At 40.0% G+C, this 27,707-nt stretch overlaps 1 long non-coding RNA gene across 1 annotated transcript; it reads right to left on the reverse strand.

The window, feature by feature from the left end:
* Positions 1-12,008: 12,008 nt before the first annotated feature.
* On the reverse strand, positions 12,009-13,678 carry LOC149313926 (uncharacterized). The gene is made up of 3 exons (XR_016281100.1): positions 13,558-13,678; positions 13,224-13,312; positions 12,009-12,376 (listed from the first exon to the last, which is right to left on the reverse strand). It is a non-coding gene; the product is annotated as an uncharacterized LOC149313926 (long non-coding RNA).
* Positions 13,679-27,707: the final 14,029 nt, after the last annotated feature.

Here is a 27,707-nt window from a genome sequence, read left to right on the forward strand (position 1 = left end):
TGGTGCCCTGGTGGTGTGGTGTTTATATAGCGCATGCTGCAGGAGTGCTGCAAAGCTGTGGAGGCAGCAGAAAAGCCAGCTTTTTTTGGGTCCAAAAAGGAGTGGCATTTTCCACTTCTTTTTATACTGAAAAAAACTGGAGTGGGGCCTTGGCATGCAGTTGTCGTGGCACTCACCCAGCTTTTCCAGGGGTGGCCTCATGCCACCGTTTTGGGACAGTCTGATTCACACCTCAGTGAGGTTTTATAATACATGGACCAAATATAGCGGTTTCCAACTGCTTTGAAGGCAGGATGTTTAGATGATGCATGCCTCTAAGGCAGGTGGAAACTAAATTGAAGTTGCACTCCGGGGCTAAAAACCAGAGCAAAAAGGACCCAGAATATTTTGATTGAGCCCATAAAATGTACACCTTCCACACTGCATATAAATGTCCCAATGTGAGAACGGTTCTGAAGGAGCAATCTATCCTAGCCCTAACCCCAAAGTGCATATAAACACACTGGTGCAAAGTGTGCATTTTAAAAGAACAGAGCTGGGTGGCAACACAAAAAAGTAAAAGTGTGACACCTCCTAATAATGTTGAATTGTAATGACTCCAAGTTACGAGCTTCGAAATTAATTAGAATGATGAGATTAGGGTGAAGAATTTAAGATTGTCTATATTACTTTTTGAGGATTGATACTGTAACACAATTGTAAAGGTCTGATAAATTGAGCTTAAGATTTCACTTTAGATAATTAGAGTAACAGATTTTGAATATAAGGGTTCTGATGATAGGGAAGTAGTGAATGAAGTTTGAATGGAAGCGACGGGGGAGGGAAGGGGAATGGGTATGATAGGTGGGAGGAAGTGAAGTGGGGAGTAATATAAGTTGGAATTTCTATGAGATTATTGTACTCTTTTACTTCATGTATGATTGTTATGAATTTTATTTGTTTTTTTTGTTTAAAAATTAATAAACATATTGGGGGAAAAAAGTGTGACACCTCCAATTCCACCCCTCAGTGTATGTTTATGGACATGAACCTGCACCTCACAGTTCCCAGTACTATATCTTAACCACTACATGGTAGTGACTCCCATTGTCAGAGGTTTTTTTTCTTTGACCAAATTTTCCATGCCACATATTCATCCCCCCCCCCCCCCCAGTTAATTTCTTGTTACAGATAATAATCCAGAGACTTTATGATCTTGGAACTTGTGAATCTATTGCATTAAAAAAGACACAATTTATCCCTGACAGGATACAGTCATGTTTCAGATTATTAGCTGTTTTTATTGCAAGTAATGTGCCGCTGATTCTGATGGGTGACTGAAACCCACATGGAGCCTGGGTCCCAGATGCACTCAGCCTGCTGCTTTTCAAAGACAGGAAGCTCCCATTTTGGAAAGCCGCTAGCTGAGTGTGGCTGGGATCTGGGTTGCATGTGGGTTTCAGTTGCCCGGCAGAATTGGCAGCAAATTACATGCTATTAAAAACAGCTAATAATCCGAAATGTGACTGTATCCCATCAAGGATAAATAACATTTTTTAAAAAAAATTGTGATAAACTCTGTAGGCACTTCAGGATCCAGAGTTAAATACAGAAGATTGGTTCATCCACTTTCATTATACCCAGAGAGACTTTAGTGGGGAGGAATTTGGGAAGAGAGAACTATTGAAGTAAATACTGGTTTGTGGTTTTATTTTTGCAGTTTTGTCTAATAAAAGAGATGCTTTTAGAAATGTTAACAGCAGCCTTTTAAAATGCAGCATCACATAGTGTCTCGAGGGGTGAGGGTAGGAGGAAAGCCTTACAGCTGAGATACTACTGTGGAACATATGAGAAATTAAAGAGATGGAACAAATCACAGCTTGAATCTGACAACCTCCAGATCCATTTGATGATTGCCAGGTTTTGAAACTCTAATATGCAGTGTGTTACACAAGGGCAAACAGCCACATTCCAGGTGCCAGTGACTGCAATGGACCAAGATAGGATATGATTTTGACAACCTTGTGTTGATAAGTTGCATAGATCTGTTGCTAATTGCCCATTTCAAGTATAGCTGAAATTGATATGAAGGGCAAAGTTCAAATGGGATACATTTAATGACTGTTGCAAGGGCCTTGCTAATTTCTAACTGTTATTGTGTCTCACAATTCTTGGAATTATATTGTTATGCTCTCACTAGATTTTCATGCTGAGAAGCTCCAGGAGTTCAGTTCTTATCTGGGTTTGGTTTCATTCAGAATGAAGTTACAGGAAGTATTTGAACTTTTTGTCACACTTGCATTTAGAAATGTACAGCTTGAGCACAGGTGAGGGACCATTTAAATACCATAAAAGGCAGCCAAAGTCCACCCCTCCTGCTCTAAATCTTCCAGGAGACCACCAGCTGCTCCACATAATTTTGCTCGCTGTGACTTTTTCACTACTCTCCAAGTTGCATTCTTGTTTTCTTCTTGGAAAGAGACCCCTGATTCACATCAACACCAGTAGTTGGCAGAGGCATTTTACTCCATTTTACTCCAAGATAATTCTTTCAGACATTTTACTCCAAGATGATTCTTTTAGAAAGATTGGTTGTTTACTGATCATTTTGGACCATTAGTGGTAATTTCCCTAACAAGAAAGATGTTTGCTAGGACTGTTAATGTAACCTCTCACAGTCATAATGGTTTCATTAGCCCTTTCCTGTCAAAACCCTAACCTTATAACAATACATACAGATTGTACTGTGCATACTTCCTTCTGGTGTAGTTCAGCAATCCTTCAGCTTCTTCTTCCAGATAATAACACTTCAATATATTATTTCTAAATTCATACTTTCTGTGTGGAAAACCTTTTAAGTTACTTCAGAGGTGACCTCACCTTAGTTATGTGCTGACCTGCTGTGAGGTCATAGAATATTCACAACATTCCCATTTCAAACTTCACATGCACAGAAATCTTGTTTTACATTTAGAGGTGAAGAAGAACTTCTCAGATCTGTGATGCTGAATTTGTGACATGTTCGAATATTGCATGCAGCAGATAGCTGGACAGCAAAATAAATACCTAGCAACACTGGCTTATTCAGCATCATTCATGGCAATTAAAGAAGCATATTAGAAGACATTGTAGCATTGTGATCATCTTGACCAATGAAAGTTAAAAGTAAAGCTGTACATTACTGTAATGGTAAAACCGCATAGGCCAGGATTTCACAGGGTACTTCATCTCATAGTATTGTTTCCATCAGTTGAATGAGGGGCTGTGGGGATGATTCTCCTCCCAGTTGCAATCTCCTGTGTGTTTGTGGAAAGGCTGGAAAATTATTTGAAGATAATTTTTGGATGTCTCAGAGTGTCAGAATGGATTTTTGGTCAGAGTATTTCCAAAGTCTCACACAGAGAACCCTGTGTGAGGAAGGGTAGGGAAGCAAAGTTCTGTTGCATTAGCATGAACATTGAAAGTTGCTTTCTGTTTTTAAAATGCTGATGTTATAGTTGTCTTATTTGCTGATCATTTTTGCATTTGTGATTCTTAATGTGTTACTGTATTGTTTTTACTTTGTTTCAGAAAGTTCTTGATATAGCATGGCTGAGAAGCTGAATAAAATAATCAAACATACCTAAATGATTACTACATGTAAAAAGTGTGTCTTTTTCTTTATACTGTCAATGTCTATTGTTTACTGAAACATTGTGATATTCTATTAGTGCTATTCTAGGTCCTCTGGTAAAGAAATTAATTGCAAGTTAAGAAATGTTGCAAAACCAGGGCTGCATTAGCTCACATCTTAATGTGCAAATGTTTGTCAAATGTCTCATAAATTTGCCTTAGCTGCTCAGGTTTGGAGCACCTATATTCTAATATAGTTTGTCAAATTTGCTAAGACTCTACTGCAAAGCCCATGGGCTGGGGAAATTCCCATCATACTAACATATTCAAAGTTTTGGTTTCAGTGGGCCATGCCAGCCTCCATTAAGGTAAACAACCTTTCCCCACAAATACTTTTTGGGATTATGATAATGCTGTCTATTTGATCATTTTAGTTGCCCTCTCCTGCACTTTTTCAGAACTGCAATGTCCTCCTCCTCCTCCTCTTGAAATGGGATGGCCAGAATTGTGTACATAATTCTGAGTGCAGCCACACTGTAGATTTATATAAAGCTTTGGGGTACTGGCAGCTTTATTTTCAGTCCCTTTATAATCCCTAACACAGACTTTGGCTGATTTCATTGCTGTTGTATGCTGAGTTGACATTTTCATTGAATTAACCACATGGCTCAGAGATCTCTTCCCAAGGAGTCAGAACAAGTGAACACCCCTGCAATGCATGTTTGAAATTTGGATGTGTTTATTTCTTTTCAAACAAAAATCTGACTGATAAAAATCCCCTTATACAATCATTTACCATTTGGTTGCCCATTAACCTAGACTGGAGGTATCTTTTCCTCCTAGGAGTTCCTTCTAGTCTGCTGCAATTTTCATCTTTGTTAATTTGATGTTATCTACAAACATGAGCCCTTTGCTGCTCACCTTTGATTCCAGTTAACACATGAATAAGCTATACAGCACTAGGCACAAGGTAGGTCCTCAGAAGGCCATGCTCTTACAAAAGCAGAGAATGATAGAGCTGGAATGAATAGAGCTAGATGTCAGAGGCTGTGTTGTCCGATCCCCAGCAATATCCCTGACAGATAGCATTACAGACTGTGTTTAAAACAGCTCCAGTAAAGGAGAGCCTACCACACTCCAAGGCTGTTTTACTATCTTTTAGACCTTTCAGCGGCTTTTGACACAATAGATCATGGCATCCTCTTGGATCGCCTGAGAGGATTGGGAATTGGAGGCACTGCATTGCAGTGGGTCCATTCCTTCCTCTCGGGCAGATCCCAGAGGGTGATGCTTGGGGACAGTTGCTCCAGCAAAAGGGAGCTCACCTGTGGAGTTCCACAGAGTGCTATCCTGTCCCCGATGTTGTTCAACATCTGTATGAAGCTGCTGGTGAGATCATTCGGAATCATGGAGCTGGGTGTTATCAGTATGCTGATGACATCCAAATCTATTTCTCCATGTCTCGTTCGTCGGCCTCGAATTCTGATGGCATCTCCTCTCTCAATGAATGTCTTGGGGCAGTAATGGGCTGGATGAAGAAAATCCAGACAAAACAGAGGTGCTCACAGTAGCGGCCCCGAAACCAGGAATCGGGTTGCAACCTCTGGTCCTACTCTCCGGTCACACTCTCCGTCAAAGACGGTATCAGGTATATGTGACAGTCAAGAGAGCTTGTTATCAGGTTCGGCTGATACGCCAGCTGCGCCCTTTCCTGGAAGTAAGGGATCTTGAGACTGTTGTCCATGCACTGGTAACCTCACGTCTAGATTTCTGTAATGCACTCTACATGGGGCTACCTTCGTACTTGGTCTGGAAACTGCAGCCAGTACAGAATATGGCAGCCAGAGTAATTTCTCTAAAATCTAGGAGAGACCATATTACTCCTGTTCTAAAGTCCCTCCACTGGCTGCCTATTAGTTTCCGGGCCCAGTACAAGGTGTTGGTTATTACCTTTAAAGCCCTAAATGGCTTGGGTCCAAGCTACCTTCGGGACTGCCTTCTCCCCTATAATCCTACTTGCGCACTCCGCTCCTCTGGGAGAGGCCTACTTCAGCCACAAACATCTAGGCTTTCGGCTACCTCCCAGAGGGCATTTTCCATTGTCGCCCCCAGACTGTGGAATGGCCTGCTGGATGAGATCCATCTGCTTACATCCTTAGACAGCTTTAAAAAGGCTGTTAAGACGGATCTCTTCCGGCAGGCCTTTCCAGAATAGCAAACCCGGCCTCAGGAAACTCCTATAAAGAGATACTGCTGCTCCCATTGATTATTGTTGTATTGATTATTGTTCTGTTGTTTTGTTGTATTGTTTTGTTGTTTGACCTTTGGGTCAGTTTTAACCTGTATGGTTTTAATTCTCTATTAGATTTAATACCTTTTTAAAGGGGGGAGGGTACCAGGGATTTGATATATTGTATTTTTAACTTGTTAGCTGCCCCGATTGTTCTCAGAGGGGCGGGATACAAATAATAATAATAATAATAATAATAATAATAATAATAATAATAATATCTTTTCTGTGAGAAGGTTTCCACTAAGCCAGAAATCTGCTTACCTGCAATCACCACCCACTGGTTATAGTTCTGTCCCTTGGACCAAGAGACAACAAGTATGTCCCAACTTCCCTGCATTATGAAACTATCCATTTATCTCTGCCTAGCTTCTGCTTCTGGTTCTAATCAGGGCTGGGGAATAGGAGTAAGAGGTTTTTACAAGGGTAGGAGTAGGAATTACATTTACTCCTTATTCCTGTTATTATGTTGTACATGCAACCCCCCCCCCAAAAAAAAAAACCACCCCAATTTTATCATATTGCAGTGAGGAAGGGACTGGGAGGCAAAGGGAGACACTTACACTCTTACATACACACCAGCCTTGCAAAGCAACTGGGGCTTTTCCCCAGGGCTTGGGAGTAGGAGTAAGGAGTAAGGAATAAAGGAGTTAGAGGTTTTACAGGAGTAGGAGTAGGAGTAACACTAAGAAAAAATATCTTACTCGGGAGTAGGACAAGGAATAACTCCCAAATCACCACTACTCCCTAGTTCTAATTCATGTATTAACAGGGATATAATTCTTCACCAAGTTTCTCCTTAACAGGGGAAATTTTAGCAATTGCCCTTACACTGAAAGAAAGTCTTTGAAAACCACACAATTTTCAGAGCCTGTTCACAATTCATGTCCCATTCTGCCCAAAATTTTCAGGTGGTTGTTTTGTGCACACACACACAAACACACACACAACTTTTTCTGCAACATCTGTTTTCTCTACAGATGCCACAAATTCCAAATGGTGCATGCAAAGCATGTGGTCTGTCACTGGGATATAGTTCCTCTCTTGAGCTTCAGCCTTTTCTAAGACATCCTACTTTGTGTGCAATTCTGAATATGCATACAATAAAAATTACTTTTAAATTTATCTTCATTAGCTATACAATTAGAAATAAGACCATCACCTAGGGTTGGGACACTCCATGGCTTCAGCATGTTCTTATAAATCTTTTTCTTAAAAGCAACTTTCCACGATCAAGGATATGTGTGTATGTGTTAAGTGTAACAAGGATGCCAAAATTTTTAATCCAGCAAAAATACCTGCCTGTTTATCAATAATTTAGAAAACACTGCTTTGGAACAGCAATTTTCAGAAAGACATTGATCTTAAACACAGATGTTCATGTTTTCCCTTGATAGGGAAAGTGACATGTTGACATGTTTACTTGTGACAGGAGTTCCTGCAATTCCATGAGTATAATTTTCAGAAAGAGAATGAGAGAGAGAGAGAGAGAGAGAGAGAGAGAGAGAGAGAGAGAGAGAAATGTATCTGTTCAGGTTTTTTTAGTTTTTTTTTTTTAGGATTCTTTGTTATTTGCCACAGAACTAGGAAAGTACACTTAGGCCCGTTACAAACGGGCACCCTAGTATGTGACAAACGTGTACTAGGGTTAGAAAGGGGCGTCACTTCTTGACACCGCTAACCCTAGTACGGACCCAGTCCGTACAAAATGGCGCCGCCTTATACAGATGGGCGCCGCCATGACTATGTCACCACTGCGCTGCCTCCAAACGAGGCAGCGCCGTTGTGACGTCATCACGCCGTACAAGGGCGCTTAGAGCACCCTTTCCACGGCATGAGAAGGAGCTCCAAAATGGAGTTCCTTCTGTGGTTTGCGTCGCTGGGGCAGGGACACAAGGGAGAAATGAAGCCCCAATGACACCCCTTTCCAGGCCGCGGGGAAGCGGCCTTTTGCTGCTTCCCCCTGGCCTGGAAAGCAGCGGATCGGGGCCTCAGAGGCTGCTGTTGTGGCAGCTGAGGCCCCGATACAGCAGGGAAAGGGCCGGTTACAGGCCGCCCCAAAGGGGCGGTCTGTAACATGCCTTAGTTTACTTGGAGGAGATCAGTTCAGAGTTCTACACACAGTGTAAGTCCATGGAGTAAAATGTAGCCATTGACAGAATTTATAATGTAACCAGCTCTGATGAAATACTCATTCTATTAAAGCAGAGCATAGAGAGATGTAATGAAGTCTATTGGATTAATATCACACAACATATAAAATAATATCCATGACACTCCTAGCGAAGCAGTTTTTAGGGGCTTGTCTGTCTTGCTCTGCTTTCAGTTGAATGCCCATGCTAGTGTGATTGGCATTTGCTGGTATCAAATTTGTGCCAGTTATCAGCCAGGATGCCTTCCAAACATTTCCCCTCTCTGTGACACCATAATACTTTGGACATGTTCCCATAAAGCTTCCTCAGTGTGGTGTGAAGATACAGTCAAAGGTGTTACAGTTGCTTATGGATAACAGAGTCAAATATGAGGTCAAGCAACCAGTAAACATGATATAGAGAAAAAAATATAGATGGAGAGCCTCAGTTAGACTGAAATTCTATGCCTCTTTGAAAGCAAATTTCACTGACGTCTGTCAAACATGCTGCTGAATAAACACTGTATAACTTTTTGTAAAGTCTTGGTTTATAATGAGCTCATTACTGACTCCAGGCATTGGTTCTTCCAATGAGCTCAAGGGAACAAATTTGCCTCTCCTTGATACATTATCCTCACAATAACCCAAAAAGGTTGGTCAGATAGAGAGAGAAAGTGACTAGTCAGGTCACCCTGATTTTTATGATTTGGTAGGAACCTGAACCTGGATCTCCTGTCACAGTCTAGCACTCTGTCCACTATACAACACAATCTCTAATGTTTTATAAATACTTGTAAACAAAATACTTGGAAGGCTATATTGAACTTTTAAATATATTTGAGCAAGTGATACATCTATTAAATTAAATTATTTCATCAAGTGAAAATTTCTGAGTTCTTGCCATATCCAGTTCACAAGAAGGGCAGTACTGTTTTGTTTTTTAAAAGGAATCACTAACAAAGTCCCACTGAACTTGACAGAGTAGGAATTTAGCCAAGATTTCAACTTCAATATTAGGAGAAATGGTTATTACTTCTTTTTTTCTTTTCTTTTTTGGCCTTGTGTTTTTCATTGGGGATTGTTTGTTGATCTCTTGTTCCCTCAGGAATCTCACTGGGATTTAAAGACTAGGCCGGGAGCTGTTAAGAAGCTAAAATGCAGCAACTTGTTATAAAAATGTCCTGTCTTTTAAGTGTCACTTTAAGGTTAGCAGACTGAATATTTTTGTTGGAGGAAAATATCTTCGAATTTAATTAGAAAGCTTTTCTATATAGGAAAACTGCTTTTAAAGTAGGTTTAGCGCCAGTTTGGGTTCCAACTGAGTATTTTACTAGGATCTCTTTGGATTTACTGTTGGATAGAAATTGTGTAAAAGATTTGTGCACCCAAAGCAAAATTACTAACAAAACATTTCCAGATCAGCAGTCAGTGAGGAATATCTGGCAGTTTTCCCCTTTGTACAGGTTTTTTTTGGGGTGTGTGCTGGTGATAGCAAAAGTAACAGCACAGTTATTGGACTGTGGATGAATAATGTGTAGAAACCATCACTGGATTTAAGACGAGATATAACTAGACCTCTTGCAAGTCCATCTGGAACTTAGTTTTCAGAACCTGACTGTGAAACTGTCACCTAGGTTTTGAAGCTGAGTCCCAAGTGGCTACTAGAATCTGAAGGTTAATTTTGCTGTTATGGAAAGCTGACCACTGCTTTGGGAATCTATGCAACTGTCAGCACAAAATGTCACTCACCAAATAATACATATGTTAATTCTCTTTTAACTTTTATAATTAGTGGTTTAGCTTTTAGGTGTTTTTGAACTATTGTTAAGCTGCCTTGGATCCCATATTGGTAGAAAGTTGGGATATAAGCACAATCAATCAATCATTTAATCAATCAAATTATTATACTGGCTGGAGAGACCCATCAAGTCCACTTCCTTGGTAACAGTGATATCAAATGCCACAATGTAACATCAAATTTCCTATATCTTGTCTTATTGACTGCATGAAGAATGCTCTCAGAAGAAGCTTTCATTACAAAATTACATTGCTCATTAATAGAATTTTGGCAGGTCCAGATGACACTGTCCACTTCTTACAATCCTCCTTTATTTTCCTATTATTCCCTCCATCTTTTTCTTCCTGAACAAATGTGCAACTGAAGGAAGGAAGGAATGCCTGCACAATGTCTTGTAAATGGATCACCAGAAGTCCACTTGATGCAGCAAGCAAATAAGCCTAAGGTGTATCCAACAATAGCAATGGATACTCTGTAGACCCCATATCAGTTGTGAAGGTTTCAGCCACTCTGAAATTGCTTTGTAGGTCATACATATAAGGCATTATTACGCACAGTTAATCCAGGGAAACAGACAGTTCAAGATGCCAATGGCCTATGGTAACTAAGAGGCTATACAGACTGGCATCATCAGAGGGAGTCATCAGGCAGACCCAGCAACATCAGGGACTGCCTGAAGGAAGAGGCCCCTCCCTCCTCAACTGTCATCTCGGCCTCAGAGGGAGTCATCAGGCAGACCCAGCAACATCTTGGACTGCCTGAAGGATGAGACTTCTCCCTCCTCAACTGTCTTTTGTATTGTATTACGTTTTTACTGTACACCGCTATGATCATCGCGGAATAGCGTTCTATAAATAAAACATATTATTATTATTATTATTATTATTATTATTATTATTATTATTATTATTATTATGAGCTGGTATTGGGGTGTAGTGGGGATGTGGTGACCACACACTGCCTGCCCTGACTCCACCTCCAAGCCGTCGTCATGCCTCCCACCCAACCATATAGTGGGTGGCATCATGCCATTTCTGCAGTGCAGTTAGACATGCTGCACCAAAGAAACAGGGAAAAGCTCCTGCTGCCATGGCAAAAACAGCTTTTTGCCAGTTCCAAAAGGAGTGCCTTTTTGTCACGTCTTTTGGAGCCAGCAAATTGCAGGATTGGGGCCATGGTGTGAGGTTGCTGTTTAGGCCCTATGTAAGAAGCCAAAAAGTGCTGCCACAGTGGCAAGAGCACCCTTTTGCAGGGCCAAAAAGAAACACCATTTTGCCTCTTCTTTTCGGCTTGGAAAAATGCCAGATTGGGGCCATGGCTGCCTCCCCAGTCTGGCACTCAAAGGGGCAGTGTAATGCCACCTCTTTAGGGCTGTCTGTTTAGGCCCTAAGTTATGGAAAATGCTGCAATGAAAAGATTCCATGGCAATTGTAGTTATTATAAAAGGACTTTACGACTGAATGGTTTATTTTCTTTCTTCCATAACTGTGTCATTTTGACCCCAAATGGGTCAAAGCACTGTACCAGGGTCAAACTAATGTAAAGAAAGGTGAATGTTTAACATTGCTACATTCCTCTTATGCACAGGACAGACACCTGGGTTAGATAAAGTGGATCTTGTTTGTACTGGAATGAAATGGTACATTACACATAGAGCTGTAGTCTCTTTATTGATTTGTGGAGCACAATGTGATGCTGGTTTAAATTATGCATGTTTTATATATATGCACAGAGAGAAGGAGAGAGAGAGTGCCGAATCTTGCTTGACTTTTAAAAGTAGTATTTAACTACTTAAAACCTCCCTTAAGTGTGGAGTTTAGAGTTTAAATGCACAGCAGCAAGTAAGTGCCACTGAACAATCTTGTTCTATGCTGTAGCATGAGGCAATAAACATCCCATAAATCATTTATTAATTGGACCATGCACATAAAGTTCACAAATGATTAAATAAAATAATGGTCTAGAAATATACAAATGGTTCCCAGTTAGCTCCTCAATAACTATTGCTCATATTTGTGTCCCTTTGACTTCAGTTATAATAAATAAATAAATAAATAAATAAATAAATAAATAAATAGTTTATTTGTATCTTCCCGCCTCTCCCAATGGATCGAGGCAGGATCACAACAGAGTTAAAAACACTTATAATATTACAACATTAATTACAATTAAAGCACAGCTAAAAACATAAATAATAATAATAATAATGTTTATTTATATACCGCTTTTCCAAATTAGATCAAAGCGGTGTACAACAGGAAGTACAATACAAAGTAAAAAAACAAACAAACAAACATAACAGGCCTCTCTCCCCCTCAAGATGGTGGTCGGAAGAGGGCTCTTAGTCTTTCAGGCCAGGCCTCTCTCTCCCCAAGATGGTGGTCGGAAGGAGGGCTTTTCTTCTTCCAGGCAGGCAGTTGGAGCTAGCCTGCCTCTCTCCCCTCAAGATGGTGGCTGAAGGGAGGGCTTTTCTTCTTACAGGCAGGCAGTTGGAGCTAGCCTGCCTCTCTCCCCTCAAGATGGTGGCTGAAGGGAGGGCTTTTCTTCTTCAGGCAGGCAGTTGGAGCTAAAACAGCAATCATCATATTATTTTTTATAAATTGTTTTTATTAATTACCGTTGATATTATGGCAAATTGTATATTGTCTTGTTGTTTTATACTCTGTTGTAATCCCGCATCGATCCACCGGGAGAAGCGGGAAATACAAATAAAACGTAATAATAATAATAATAATAATAATAATAATCAATCTCAGGGGTCAGGTGATCTCGTTCCATACCAATGGTCTTTATATAAGGTCAGGAGGATATGCACGGTGGAAGAACTCTGTCTTTACTGCCTTCTTAAAAATATCCAAGGATGTAACGAGGTGAGTCTCCTCTGGGAGTCTGTTCCATAGTCTAGGAGCAGCTATACTGAAAGCTTTTTGGAAAGTGGAAACATGTTTGGATAGTGGCACCTCTAAAAGCCCAGTCATTAAAAAAGATTTTGATCAAGGGTCATCTAATAATTGACTGTTACAAGCCGCTGAAATTTGGTCGCAACTATTCCATGGGTCATATACAAGAAGGAGTTTCACACAGGAAAAGGGACAGTAGGGTTGACAGAGTCAGCCTAAGACATTTTGATGCCTCAAGTGGAGGAACAAATGACACTTCAGCCCACCTAAACAAGCTGCATAAAAGCCAGCCAGTTACTCAGGCAAATGATGCAGAAAAGCTCACAAGCACCCCTTCCTGGCACTAAATATCACAGTGGCATGCCACAATTTGCTCCCCCTTTATAACACCCCAAACCTCCCGCCTGGGGTAGTGGTTTAATGGTAGAGCAGGCCCCGACAGCTGATGCTATATCTAAATATTTACAATTTTTCCTGCCCTTGATGGTTGTGTGTAGGGGAGAAATAAAGCACCTGAATATGTGGAAGAGGGATGTTTCTTCAGAAGCTGTAACTGGCTCTTGAGATTGTCCATTCATGTAGTGACCATCTATGTATATAGGCTTGACCATGGAAGACACAACAAACACAGAATTGTGGGTAGGAGCAGGGCAACTGTCGAAACTGGACATGGGACCAACAATGCAGCCCTTTCTTCAAATATGTGAAGAATGCTTAAGCTGAACCTTTATTTGTGCATTATTTACTTATTCATTGCAGCTGCATTTCTAGACTTAGATTTTACCTTAGTTATGTAGCTAAGTCAGCTGGAACCATCTCTGAGTCTGGTCCCCTAATCTGGACTTACTGGGCAGCAGCAGCTGTGAGCAACAGGGGTCTGTTCTTCTGTTGATTAGGATGCAGCAGCCTGATGTTTCCACCACCCCTTCCTGCCAGCGATCTCTGGTGCAACAGTTAGACGCATGATGTCTCTCATGATTATTCCTTGCACTGGAGATTGCAAGTGCCACACTGCCAAATTTATGACAAGAAATGAGATAAGAAATTACAAAACATATTATAAGTTTAAACATTTATTAACTCTCCACTGCATGTTTAAACACACGTTAACCCTCCATTATGAGATGCAGTGGCTCAGTGGTTAAGGCACTAATTCTGATGACTGTAAGGTTGGAAGGTTGGCAGTTTGAGTCCTAAGTACTGCATAATGGGGTGAGCTCCTGTCACTTGTCTGAGCTTCTGCCAACCTAGCAGTTCAAAAGCATGGAAATGCAAGCAGATCAATTGGTACCACTTCAGTGGGAAGATAACAGTGTTCTGTGCAATCATGCTGGCCACATGGCCACCTGAGTCATCTTGGGACAATGCTGGCTCTTCGGCTTAGTAACAGAGATGGGCACCGCCCCCTACAGTTGGTTACGACTAGATATTCATATGAAGGGAAAACCCTTACCTTTACTAACCCTCCATTATAATGTCAGTAAGTTAAAGGTTAGCAGGTCAAGATGGCAATCAAGCCAGAGTGCCATCCAAAGTGGAAGTCACCTGAATTCATATTTCCCAAGCAGAACTGACTGAAGCCTGAGATTTCAATGCTGGGTGACTGGTGAGTACTTCCCCTCTGGCCACTCATTGGTCACATCTTCCTGGATCTATGGAAATTACTATGACTCCTGGGAAGCAGGCCATGCCAGAGGAGCAAATGGTAACTCCATGAAACCTTGCTCTACAGCAGGGGTAGGCAACCTTTTTGAGCCGGGGGCCAGGTTGCTGTCCCTCAGACAACTGGGGGGGCAAAGCCGGGGGGTGGAGCCGCATGCCGGGGGTGGGGCTTCCACCCTCCAGGGGCGGAGCCGCATGCTGGGGGTGGAGCTTCCACCCTCCAGGGGCAGAGCCACATGCCAGGGGTGGAGCTTCCACCCTATGGGGCGGAGCTTCCACCGAAGCATCATCATCATCATCACCACCTCCACTAGTATCATTGTTACAGCAGACCTTTCAGCAATAAATGCACCAAAAATACACAGAAATGCACTTTGGAAAGTCACACTCCTCCTCCTCCTCCTCTTTCTCCTCCTCCTGCTCTTTCTCATTGAGAGGGGATTTTGCACAAAGAACACCCAGGGCAAGCAGTAATAATAATAAATAATACTAAGAATAAAGTTACAAGCAAGGAAATTACTACAATGCAACTGAAAATAAACTGCAGCAAGCATGCACACAGTTTCAACCCAGAAAATCCACAGGGTGCTGAGAGGGAAGTTTGCAGAAAGAACACCCAGCTAACCCCCTCCCCCAATGAACCGCCCTCTCGCCTTGCTGTGGCTGCAGGTGCCGCTCTGGCTCCCTTTCTCCCTGGCTCTGCACTCCTTCTGCTTCCTCCTCCTCCTTTCCCTGCTCTTAGGGAGGAGGAGGAGGAGGGCGGAGAGCGAGGTGGAGCCTGCTGCAGGCCTACTGCAGCTCCTGGAGCTCTGTTGGAGTGCTCCAGGGGCTGCACCAGGCCTCCTACATGGGCGCCGCCATTTTGTTTTTCAAAATGTCGGCCGAAATCTCATGTGACCTTTGACATCCTGAGGTCACGCGAGACTTCGGCCGCCATTTTGAAAAACAAAATGGCGCCCGGAGCGGTGAAAAACAGGGGAAATTGGCGGCAATCGGCGGCAGGACTGCTTGGGGGCCGCTGGGAAGGCCTTGGCGGGCCGGATCCGGCCCGTGGGCCGCAGGTTGCCTACCCCTGCTCTACAGAAACAGCCCTCAGCGCTCCTTCCAGACAAATCTGGGGGCAGGGGGCTGCCTCCATTAGAAAGAAATAATAACAAATTTAACAACTAACAATTTGCTGCCATTCCATATATATATATATATATATATATATATATATATATATATATATATATGATAAAATGAGAAGGAATAAATTTTAAATCCATTGAAGGAAAGGCATTCTATAAATATAACTAATAAGGTGCAAATTATTTCACTATCCCATTTAGAGAAAACATCCCTCCAACATAGGCGGGTTATAAACCGCCGCTTTGCAGTGATCTGCCGCCGCCGCTGTTTGCTCCGTGAGGGAGCCGCTGCAGCCAAACTGCGCGGCTCTGTTACGGAGCAAAAAAGAAGCTCCAAAATGGTGCTTCTTTCCACGGCGCAGCTATGACGCCACGAGGCGCCGCTGGCGCTCTCGCGACGTCATAGGCACCGCGACACGTCTGGACGCTATGCGTCCAAGACGTAAACATGGCGGCGGCCGTCTGGAACGGCCGCCACCAAAAAATATGTAGTGACTACGTATTAGGGTTAGGGGGGTGCAGAAGCACCGCACCTTCCTAACCCTAATACGTAGTCACTACGTATTTTTGGCGGTCTGTAACCCACCATAGTCTTCTTTCTTTCTTTCTTTCTTTCTTTCTTTCTTTCTTTCTTTCTTTCAACATTATTATACTGCTCTTCATCAGATTAAACTCCAGGACACTGTGCAACAATGTAGATAATGAATTAGTTCAAAGTCAACACAAAACAAATTCAAATATTAAAAATTCTAGAGGACAGGGATTTTTTTTAAAAAATACAGCAATTTCTTTGTAGAACAACACTTAAGAACAATAAATTTCATTTCTCTGGATAGTTATCTAATTCAAAAGAACACCAAAAACTTCTCTGGAGAGCTGGGCTGAATAGAAATTATTCCTTATTAGCAGACAGAATATTCTATTAAGTAGTACTATTATTATCAATCTAAGTCCAGTCTCTTCATCCTCCACTTAGTTTTATAGATTCATTCAGTGTCAAAAAGAAACTCAGTGGATTGGATCCAACAGTTCCGTTCTAGAAACAGAAGAGTCATTTTCATTCTAGAAATGGAGTTGTGTTTAGCAAAATTTGATAGAGAGGGTACAAAGTAGGAACTGTTGACAATAATTTCCCCTTATCCTGGATCAATGGCTCTTCCATAAAGTGTATGCCACACAACCCTTTACATAGAAACAAAGAAGAAAACTTTAAAAATGACCCATTATATTGCTGAATATTCCTCAGTTGGCAGAAAGCAATCCATTCTTAAAAATTAATGCATAGGTTATTACTTACTAAGCCAGAGTCACACTGGGTTAGCTGAAACACTAAAGAATGACCATTTCCATTCTAACATGGGATTAATGTATTAGTTCTCAAGTAGTTCTTTCTACTACAGTTGGACTAATCTGGATGAAACAATTTTTGAAACATGTTCATTGGCTTCTAACTAGAATCCTGTCATACCACTCTAATGATAGTATCCCCTGGATCTGTGTGGGCACCCAAAGGAAGCACAAGAAGTCCTTGCTGCAGGCTGACTGGCTGAACAAAGTTTACTAAAACTTCAGGATCTGTGGAATTTTACATGATGCATATAGAAATAACATTGTTACAAAGTGCATTGACTGAAGGCTGTATACACATTTTAAAAAAGTAACTGCATTCATAGTCTATACAGGGACGTAGCCAGGATTTTGGGAAGGGAGCGGGTCCAGAATGCCATCATTATAATGGGGCTTGGCTGCAGCAGGGTGACAGCACACACCATTCATTGTTTCTAACGGAAAGGGGGGTCTGGACCCCATGGACCCCCCCTGGTCTATAGTTCCCTTGTGGCATATAACAATAATGTATCATCTTCTATTTTAGACCACCAAAAACCAACAGTGGTTGACACTACTTTTAGACAGGTTAGGCTTTAGTGAGTCTCACAGGGAAAGGGGAATAATAGTATATTTCAAAAATATTCATAAAATTGCCTCTTCCTGTGTTTTGTGCATGAGATAAAACACAAGGCTGTGGTGAAAATATTTCTTTTGTTCTGGCAACGCATAGGGTGATTTCAATTTTAAAGGAAGATGTTCCTTAACCATTGAGGGATTAGAGATTTGCAAGTCATATGATTTCATTTCCAGTGAAGCCATTGGCTAGAACAAAAAAGCACTCCAGTTTGGCTTCTGTAGGCATTTGTGTACTGAATTTGTGTCTGGTCATTATTTATTTGTCATGTTTGAAGTCCTAAATATCAATGAAAATTTCAAGGAGATGCTTTTGCTTATGACAAGGAGGGTTGAACCCTTCTTCCTGGATATTGCCATCCAATTTCACCTTCTTGGCAGAGCAGATGCTTTAAATGTAGACAGTCCCAAGTACCATCCATGACATCTCCAGGCAGGGAGAGCTGGGAAAGAACCTTCTCTGAAACTCATTAACAAATTCATATATGCCTTTTGTCCTCCTGTCCTCCAAGTGGATGTTTAAAAAACATCCTAAACACAGATATGATAAATGCAACCACACATTACATTGAATCTTGCCCTTAACGCCTTGTGACTCTACTGAAAGAACAAAACAACTGCATTATCCTTTAACTCTTCTCTGGTCATGCTATTTAACTAACTGGTTAATAGTTAGTGTATAATCTTGTTTTTTTCCATATATGATCATGTTATGGGAAGATGCTCTAATACTGATAAAAGCTCCACTGTGGAACAAGGCACCAAATAAAAAAGTAAACACCATCAAAGAGAGGGAAAGGGAGGGAGAGAGAGGGAGAGAGAGAGAGGGAGGGAGAGGGAGAGCAGGAGCACTCAGGAAGACAGACGGTTGTGTATTGATAAATCAGTTTTGCATCCTTCAAAATATAATGCATGAAAAATTGCAACCTACAGAGAGCCAAGTCTTTGCACTCTTAGCCAGGTTCTACCAAAAGCACTGAATAAAATACGTCATTATGATTAATTGTGGGTAATGAGTGTTTTATGAACCCCAGAAAGAGAAGCGTTTGTTTCCTGTGTCTTCCAGCTGCAGTCTTATGTTTTTGTTTTAAAGCTGAAGCTGAACAAAGCCAAATAGATTATGAACCACCCCTCAGATTTGTTCTCTGTTCTGCTATAGCACAATCCCTATCAGGATGCTGGATTGTTTCCTACTCACACATATTTACATTCAGCGGCTTCTTTATACATGTGACAAGGGGAGCTGAATTTAGAGCAGCCAAACATTGAAATGGTTTGTGGTTATATTTTCTTGTAGACAATAAATAAATAAATAAATAAATAAATAAATAAATAAATAAATGTTTCTGTGACATAGACCCCAAAGATCCTATCCTAGCATCTTTCTGGGTGTCAATTTTGATTGTTCCCTATGCTTCTTTTAGTATTTCCATTTACGTCTCTTCTTTTCACTCATTTACTTTATTTACTTATATTTACTTCAGACATGAACAATGTGATATTTCCCAACCACTGTTTAGGAAAGCCATAGCCTAAAAAAGGACAGGAAGGGACCCAGTGACACAGAGTTTGAAAAATTACTTTAAAAAGCAATTAGTTATACTTAAGTTTCCAATACCCCAGCATTTAATTGGTTACCATTATAGCAACAATGATAAAATATAACACTGGAACTTTGAAAAGGTAATGTTATGGTTTTGCAATAGATATTTTTAGTTTTACAGTTACACACACACATTTTAGGCACACACACTGGCCTGTGCTGCCAAATGCACTCTCTTTCTATTTATTTTGTTGTTGCTCTAGGCCCTATAACAGAACAGCAGGACATACAGCATAGCACCTGAAGTATGCGATATTCCTCCTCCACCATTTAGTGACACCACATCCTATAACTAAAAAAGTAGCTATAAAGTTTTCTGAGATATTTAGCCTTCTCTGTCAGAGAGCTTTGGTGCCACAACAAACTACAAATTCCATGATTTCATAACATTGAGCATGGCAGTTAAAGCAGAATCAAACTGCTTTATTTCTGTAGTGCAGGTGCAGCCTATGCTGTCTTATTATTTGCAAAAGAAATCATTTCTAAGTAACTCTTTATTTTTAACTATGGATCTGCAAGCTTTGATGAGACTGAATCAGACCAACTGTGTCATGTAGTGAATGTGAAGGGGACTATATGTTTTAACTGCACAATCATATCTTTCATTAGTGTGAGATTTTTTTTAAAGTTGATGCAATGAATTTTTATTTTTATCCATAATTTAATTTTGGATATCTCTTGGATATCTGCAGGTACTTCATATGCTTTGGACAACCATGCAGGTAGTTCTATCTGTAGAAAAGCCTTGTGAAGTAGAATATGATGAAAGAATGAGTGTCCAAGAGCTTTTCTTTCCCAATATAATACTCTTAAGCTCTACAGCACATTGCCTCTTGAACACATTGTGCCATAATGATATCTTTTTGACCCCATCTTACTGAAACCAGGTTTAATGGCAATTTCCCTCCCATGGAGCAACCTCTTTCTGGTCCCTTTTAGGCTGAATCCAGCCCTCGGTCCTTTGTTCAGAATTGAATTACAATTATTGAGAAAGTGGAAAAGGTTTAATATCTAAAATACAATAGTCTGCTGATGAGAGTAATAATAATATTAATGATGATGCCCTAGCGTTCATGGTCCTTTACTTAGTATATGGGGATAGATCCCTGCCCCATAGAGTGTGCAAGCTAAAATTCAACAGAGGTAAAACAACAGAGGAGGGTGAAGGAAAAAGAGGCAAGAAGAAGCAATAAAGCCACATGTGCTCCTTTCAGTTTTCCCTTGGAAACAACTCTCCATTTATTGTATGTGGTAAGGACAAACCTCGCATGTGAATGTGCCCTGGCTATGGATTGAAGTATTTCATTTTAAGCAGTTCCCAAGTGGCCTTCTAGGACAGATCCCTCATATGGGTTCCAGCTGCCACTGGCTGTAAGTATACAGGATGTCCTCCAAATTTCTGGACTTCCCACAGAATAATCATTCTTTCCACAATAAATGACACCAGTCCCAAGAGTGCTTTATTTGTGAGATTTTGGTCTATGATTTTTTTCTTTGACTCTGTAAGTAGAAGAGATGTCATACTGAGGAGGGAGCAAGCTTGTTTTCAGCTGCTCCAGAGAACAGAACCCGGAACAATGGATGCAAGGTGCAGGAAAAGAGATACCACCTCAACATGAGGAGGAACTTCCTGACAGTAAGGGCTGTTCGACAGTGGAACAAACTCCCTCAGAGTGTAGTGGAGTCTCCTTCCTTGGAGGTCTTTAAGCAGAGGCTGGATGGCCATCTGTCGGGGATGCTTTGATTGCGATTTCCTGCATGGCAGGGGGTTGGACTGGATGGCCCTTGTGTCTCTTCCAACTCTACAATTCTATGATTCTATGATCTAGCATTCCAGGAAGTAGTGTTTATGAAGAGGAAGCCATGGTTTGATTAGATCGATCTTGGGTATCCTTCAAATGTGCCCAAGATACATGACATTTCTTTTTTTCATGAGTGGCTCCTGTCCAACTGGTACAATGGTTAAGTGACTGACCACAGTGAGTGGTATCCAGAAAGTCAGCCCTGACCACAAATTTGCTGCCTTAATGGTTGTGCTTGGGAGGGTGTGAATTTTGTAGAGACATCACATGGTTCAGCCACGCCTCTACTCAAATGCCTGAACCATTTAAACATTCTCTGAAATGTATGGAAGCCATGAATGAAGAAATATCTGTTAAAGACAACTAAGGGGTCTTATACTCATCAATATTAGAGATTTCTTAGTCTTGGTACCAGTTTTCAGTTCAAGGATCCATCTCTGAAACAGTGATGATAATAATTCTGACTGTATGCACAATGTACCTCCGCTCTGACTATCTGAACAACCAGAGGCAGCTCCCCCCACAACACCTTGAAACGGCAGAATAACATGTTTCTGGGTTGGCTAAATGTACCAAGGTACCTGTGCACATCTGAGGCTTTTAGACATCTTTTTGAGAAAATAATAGCTGCCATTTTGTCATAGCTGCCCTATGATTCTGAAATTCACAAGCTAGTGGGCAACCAATCCATCAGTGTGAGTGAGATATTCATACAGCCTACGCCTGCCAGCATTTGAAACACCATGCAAGCTCTTTCTTCAGCTAAGGGCCATTTTAAATACTTCAGAATGCCACATGGAGGAACCTCTCTTCATGGCAGCTTCTCCCTGCAGTAAGTTGCAGTGTGTTAGAATTTGCCACTGAACATGTGGGTTCCCCTTCCACTATGAAGTTTAAGCCATTGCTACTGCAAGGATTGAGTGGTGGTTGACATAGAACCATATCACGCAACACTGCCAATCCCTGTGGCATGGTGGTACATACAGAATGGAACTTCACATAAAACACCCATAGACAATGTCCTATGAAAAAGTCCTTTCTTCCCTAACCATATTCATTAATATAAATAAAATCACATAAGGTATTTGGATTCTGAAGTTCTGTCAAGGTACACTCCAAAAGACTTGTTAAAGTCCAATAAGACAACAGCACCATATTTTACAGTAAATGAAAAAAAAATTGGTTGCCTTATGCTTTAAAGTTCTAACGTGTATATAATGTGTAATATTTTGGGAAGCATTACCTTTTGCAAACGTTCTGTTAATGAATCCAAAGAAGAATAGTACTCTTACTGCCAGAACCACTATCTTGGACCAAAAGCCAATTCTTACCAAGTATATTTTGAAGCTATGTGAATTGCCAATAATGTCCTACAGGAGCTTCAGCCAAGAATTTTAATCAAGAATAGACCTAAATACAATGAGCCCTTGGTATCTACTTTGGGGCGGGCTTTGGTTCAAGGACATCTTGTGAATACCAAAATCCATGAATGTTCAAGTCACATTAAATACAGTGGCAGAGTAAAATGATGTCCCTTACATAAAATGACATGATCAAGGCTTGCTTTTTGGATTTAAAAAAATATTTTTAAGCCATGGATGCAGAATATGAAGCATGCAGAATATGGAGGACCAAAAGAATTCTAAATTCCTACTATTGCCACTACTACTAGTTAGTAGTACTAACAACAGTAATAATGACAATTGCACTTTACAGAGTAATAAGCAGGAAACAGATCCCTGCATTAGAAAGATGAAGGTTTGCAATTAAAAAGGAAGAAACAGCAGAAGGAGAAATAGCTTAACAGAAAGAATAAGAAATCTTTTATGTAGTTCTCATCTGCAGCAGAATGAGGTGGCAATTAGAGGTTTTGTGAAAGGGTAAAATGGACTATATGCCTTAGATTTCAGGTGGTTATTATTCCAATAAACCTTTCTAAAAGCAACACATGAAGGAACAAACACAGTGAGAGATCTCTTTCAAGAAACTCTTACCTGTTTATTTTCAGGAAACTTTTTTTCTGTGTGGGAGTATTTTAAAAAAAGTTTTGTTCAAAAGAGGAAGAATTTACAACTGTATTACCTTTAGACAAAGACCTACCATTGGCCACTATTTGTGTCTGGGTTTACCATCCACAATGCCATCTCTATCTTTCCAATCTGATTTTGTAATTTACAGATTGGTAAGAAATCAGCCCATGTGTAGAATGATGATCACTCAAATTTTCCAGAGCTAATACATCACAGCAAAAAGATTATAGAAGGCTTGCAGTGCAGTAAAAATTTCCCAGAGAAGATTTTGTTGAAAGAGTTTTCTTTCTCGGTTCCTCCCAAACCCATGTTGTTGCTGTGTGCCTTCAAGTCATTTCTGACTTATGATGACCCTAAGATAAATGTATCATGGGGTTTTCTGGAGCTGAGAGTGTGAAACTCACCCAAGGTCACCCAGTGGATTTCCATGGCTGAGCGGGGAATTGAACCTGGGTCTCCAGAGTCATAGTCCAATGATTGAACCATTGCACCACTCGGGATCTCTCCAGCCCCAAAAGAAACTAATAAAGAATATAATTAGCTCCTTTTCAACATTTTTGATAGATGGTTGTTGCCATCCCCCACCTCTGGAATGATGGTGGCCAGGCTGCCAGCACATACACACCTTGAGAAAATAAATAGATAAATAAATAAAGACGTATGGTGCTGTAGATGGGCAGCCCTTCGCTGCAATGAAGTGACAAAAATGATCTTTTCTTGTCATCAGAGGAAAAAATATTTGTAACTCCAGTTTCCCTGTCTACAAACAGAGTGCTTTTAACTCAGAGAAGGAAGCTAACTATAGGACTGAAAACAGAAAGTTTAAATTCCTCTGCCAAACAGTGGTCTTTTTGTTTCCACCCCAGTAACATAAACGTTGCTGGCATGGAAATATCAGCTGCCGTAGTATTTCACTGTGCCAGAAGGTGGTGCAAACTCACTGCTCATTTCACAAGTGGACATGCTTTCAGATTTCCAAGAGCTTCTCTAGGGCAGACTTGAAAAGAGAAGAGAGGTGGGGTGAGGAGGTGGCAGGGGAGGGTTTGACACCAAACATGGGAAGTTTTAACTTTGATGGTTTTCATAACTCAACAGAACAGTGCAGATTTCCCGAGAACAAACAGTGAAGGATAAGATAGCTAAATGGAGTGGAAATGTCAAAATTTTAATGATGTTGCTTTAATGCAAGAAAAGAACTCCAAAGGGTAATCAAAAACATAGTATTGTCTTATTATGCTTTGATGACATACAGGGGTTTATTTTTAGCATTGAAACTAGTTTTAGTTTTAACTAGTTTTCTGCTCTTTCTCCATAATTTTGTTTTCAATATGATGGATGCAGCAACTTTGAAAAAGATCATGTACAGTAGTGTTAGCCACACATCTTAAGAAACAAAAGTGAGATATAGTGTAGAAGGCACAAGAGCCAGAATAAACACAAATGTATGGGAGAATTATATTAATTGTATTAACTCATATGAATTGTTTGAAATAAAATGCACCCGTTTCATAAACTGATACACTGATAACTTCACATACCTAGGTATATATCCACAAAATAGCCATAACTGGAGCTATAAACCTCAAATAAGAAATTTAAAACAGGAGAAACATTCCTCAATCAAACGTTTTTCTAAATGTATTTTCCTTGTTTGTTTGTTGTTTAAAATTAATATGAATTAAGATTTTTAGTTCTACTAAGATTTAGTATTGAATTATATCAGATTAAATCTTCCCACCTATGTTTTTTGCTCTCTTTTGAAACTTTTATAAGTCTCCAAAAGAACCAGTCTTATTTTAAATGTCTTTTTATGATGAGGAAAATATCTTTGGAGTGCAGTCCGCAGTTATTAAAGTCAACATATTGGTTTTTAAAGTTTATACACAGCAATAAAGAGGAATGAAATGTAAATAAAAATTAGTACTTTAAGCTTATGGCTTCTAATTTTAATAATGTTGCACGATCTGTGATTTCAATGCTAAACCCCCCTTTACTGCAATAAATTATCAGAGATTTAATAATAAGCAGTTTGGTTTACCTTGCTTCATCCTCATTTTTCTTTCTTATTCTGCCCAGCATTGCTTATCTTATACATTTGTTGAATAATTTTATATATGTTTTGTCTGTTGCTGTAAAACTAGTGAAAGAGAATTTGAGAAAGATACTTCGTTTTTAAGCTTTAAAAAATTATATGAATGCGTAAAAGATGCACAGAGGTCTTTTTAACCTGTATTATGGTGAGTAGATGTAAAAATGTAAAAAGTGATAATAACAATAAAATATAATAACAATAAAATATATGGTATTTTATTTTTTAATTTACTTGGGCAGGGGGGGTGGTGGAGGAGGGCAGAGAAACATGAGGTTAAGCATGATAATCCTAAAAGTTATCCAAACAATTTTAAGGAACAGTTCTATTACATTTCTAAAATTTGTTACACAGTCCCTACAGTGTTAGGACATTTGCTTGAGAGATGCCAGGTTTATTATTTTTTAAATTGTTAATAATGTGTTACTGCATAATTCTAGACATATATGTTTCCATTTTTAAAATTTTCTACTCTGAATGACAACAGGAACTGAAAAGGTAGTATACAGTCAAAGTCAAAGCAATAATGAAAAACATATATTTTTTTCTTATTCTATTTGGTCAGTTTTAATTCCTTTAAAATCAACTGCTGCTCTTATTAAATTTCAGTAAGCAAAGTTAGAATACCAATTGTTTTTTAGCTTTCAAGACTGACATTTAGGTGCCTTTCCTCATTAAACAACAAGTTTTCATTTGCTACAGTAACTTTTTATTGTGCACTCAGAATATTCTTCACATCAGTACACTTAAATATTGGATTTTGCATGAATATTTGATCAAACATTTTTGAAACCCAGTGATGGAAAGTAGAAGTAAATGAATGCATATGAAATTAACTTGAAAGTTTCTTTTTAAGAGGAGCTAGGACATTTCTGCTCTTCTGTGCAATACAAAATGTACATTAAAGTGAAAAAGATGCACAGTATCATGTTCTTTATAACCTGATGTAAAAACCAGCTGCTTTCCAGAATTTGGAATATTTACAATATTAAACAATATTTACAATAAACCCAAACAAAATTTGTTTCTTTTTTTGAGCTCAACATTCAGATATTCTAAAATCAGTTTCATTATTAAGGACTTCTAAGAAAATGTACTTAAAAACACACACACACTTTGTTTATCCATTCTTGACTGCACAAAAACAAGGCATGCAAAATGCCCTCCCCCCTTTCCTATTTATTTATTTATCTACTTGCAGTCTGTATTTCCAAATCCTTGTTCAGAGACTGCAAAGTTTCTTAGCCTGTTTTCTTCGATGCCAGTGGTGCTTAGATGTTGCACAAAAAAGTAGATAAAAGCCAACAAACTACATTTTCTACTTCTCATAGCCACCACTGCTAGAAATCTGTCACTGCTACCAAGAAAAACAAAAGCAAATCTGAAACAGAAAGGCTATTATTTATAGCCATCAAGATACAGTATGGCACCATATGGTGGGATTTATCAAATTCCTTCCTTTCTCATGCAGGGCAAATAGGACCGCATACAATTCCCTTCTTGGCTAGCCTCTCATTCTTTTCTCTTTTGGGGGCCAAAACCTGCTCATCTTACCCAAAGACCAGGGCTTCTAACTTCTAGCAGGAGTCCTTGTGTGTGAGGCAAAATAGATTTTTAGCCCTAAGATCTTTTCCCCCCAAGTCTTGCTCAGTTGTATACCAGTCAGCACCTTTGCATGCTGAACAATTCTAAATAAATGCTAATAACCTCTTTGGGGCTTGATTCTTTCCCCCTCCAAATACCCCCCACCCCACCACCGGTTGATGCCAAAACATTACTCAAGTCTAGCCTTTGGAGGCTTTGTGCTTAGATGGTGACATTTACCGGGTGTAAGGTTCTGTAAGGTTAAGAAGCATCAAACCTATAATAAGAGCCTCACTTCCTCTTCATTTTGTTTCCCTTTGTGTTACATACTAGGGCAAGGAAGGTCTGCCAATCACTATCACTTCTTTTTCTTGTTCTATAAAGACTAGGTAGTCACAGCAACAGTGCTGTGACAGGCTGGTATCCATTTAGAACTCCAGGGGGGTCCTAATAGGATTGAGGCAAAGATCAAGTGAATAGTTTCCTGTATGAGATTTGTAATAACTCTGAACTGCTTGCATATACATGGTTATATATACAGTGTTATGAGGTGAGGTTTAACTGGAGAAAAGGTCTGCTTTGTGGCACACATGAGGCCATATTTTAGAAAAGGATGCCTCTCCACCCCCCTTTAGAAAAGGGGGGAAGTGTCAGTGTGCGTGCGTGTGTGCATGGGAGGGGGGTTACCAAATATCCAACCCCAATAAATTAAATTCATTTCCCATCTCAGGAGCCCCAAACACCATGCAAAATGTGAATGTGTCATTTCCTTTCATTAATTCATTTGACCAGATCAAAGTAAATACACTGTTTATGGAGAACAAAGAAGCCCCCTTTTTGGTATTCTGCTGCACACACTATCAGATTCAGAAGTTTACTCATCTTTTCTAAAATCTGGCAGCAGCAGTGAGTAGCGCACATACTGCCTAGAGATCATAGCCAAGCAGCTCATGCAAAACAACCTGATAATTTCAACACAATACAAATTTTTAACATAATAAAGGCAAATGGGGAGATGGGTGTGTTATGAATTTTTAGAAACAAGGGGGAGATGGCTTTTTTGTTTGTTTCATATTGAAGTTCAGGATGTGGTTAGTTTTGGCAAATTTCTGATGTACATAAAGCAGACATCATT

The sequence above is a fragment of the Sceloporus occidentalis genome, unplaced genomic scaffold, assembly GCF_023333645.1.
Source record: "Sceloporus occidentalis isolate IW3139 unplaced genomic scaffold, rSceOcc1.0.p SCAF_4, whole genome shotgun sequence".
NCBI classification, from domain to species: domain Eukaryota; kingdom Metazoa; phylum Chordata; class Lepidosauria; order Squamata; family Phrynosomatidae; genus Sceloporus; species Sceloporus occidentalis.